This window comes from Suricata suricatta, chromosome X (assembly GCF_006229205.1).
Source record: "Suricata suricatta isolate VVHF042 chromosome X, meerkat_22Aug2017_6uvM2_HiC, whole genome shotgun sequence".
Lineage (NCBI taxonomy): Eukaryota > Metazoa > Chordata > Mammalia > Carnivora > Herpestidae > Suricata > Suricata suricatta.
Genome location: NC_043717.1, coordinates 32833612 through 32834757, shown reverse-complemented (window position 1 = coordinate 32834757; position 1146 = coordinate 32833612). Strand labels below are relative to the sequence as shown.

Sequence of the window (1146 nt, the reverse complement as noted above, 5' to 3'; positions counted from 1 at the left end):
AATCAAAAGTCAGAAGTTTAACTGACTGCACCACCCAGGTGCCCCTAGACCCCGATTCTTGATGGGAAGAATATCAGAGGATTTGGGGGCTATACATTACAACTGCTCCAGTTTCTACTCTTATACAATCCTTCATTGAGTGGCCTTACATTTTACCGTGTTGTCACCGCCAATATTTCTTTTGACTTTGGCAAAAACCGTCTGATGGGGGTAATCCAATGAGGAAACTGAGGCTCAGCGATATGACCCAATTTGTCCAAGTTTGTATGACAAATGAACAATGAGATGAGGGGCGCCTGGCTGGCTCAGGTGGTAGAGTGTGAGATTCTTGATCTCAGGGTGGTGAGTTCGAGCCCCACGTTGGGCATAGAGATTATTTAAAAAAGTGGAAATTAATCATACACACACACACACACACACAAACAAATGAGATGAACCTTGAATCCCCTCTTGCAGGTAACAGATTTGGAAGATGTATGTCGTGCTGATGAGACATAGAGCAATTAGCTTCTGTATCTTTCAAAACACCATTTTAAAAGATCTGATGAGTTGTCTGGGAGATCTGTCACTTGCACGAAGACACAGATGGGACCGAACCCATTCTTTGCGGAGAAGCTCTTGGGTTGCTCCCTCTGGTCTTCCTTATCTCCCCTCTGAGCTCGAAACCAGTGGGCCGACAATAAAATGCTAGTTTATCTAATACAAATGTGGAGAATTAAAAAAAAAAGGTGGAGAATTATAGAAGTCAAGCTCAGCAGACTGGCAGCTCACAGGGTAAATATTTGATCAGTGAGGAAAAATTCAAATTTGCACTATTTGCTGAAGGTGAAAAGTATATTAGGGAATGAATGTAATGGGGGTTAAGTGGGTCTATAGAAGGCCTCCTCCAGGAGCCCACCCCCAGAAGCCCAAGTTAAAAGTGAGGGGGATGCTGGGCATCTCCTACCCTGACCGCCCTCCTGGGGGGAACATGGGACCGGGGAGAGGGTAGAGCTGGAGTTAGCTGGTCCCGTTTCTGTGCTCACCTGCGCTCGTGTGCGCCACACCCTTCCGTTCCGTCCCCCCAGCGCCCCAATGCTGCTCGTCCTCTGCCATGACTTCTGTCCTCCTGGCTGGGTTTCAGGACCTGTGAAACCAGGCAGGTTA

At 47.3% G+C, this 1146-nt stretch overlaps 1 non-coding gene across 1 annotated transcript; it reads left to right on the top strand.

Annotated features, from left to right (window-relative positions):
- The first annotated feature begins 294 nt into the window (after nt 1-294).
- Nucleotides 295-367, top strand: TRNAK-CUU. Its single transcript has one exon. It is a non-coding gene; the product is annotated as a tRNA-Lys (tRNA).
- Nucleotides 368-1146: the final 779 nt, after the last annotated feature.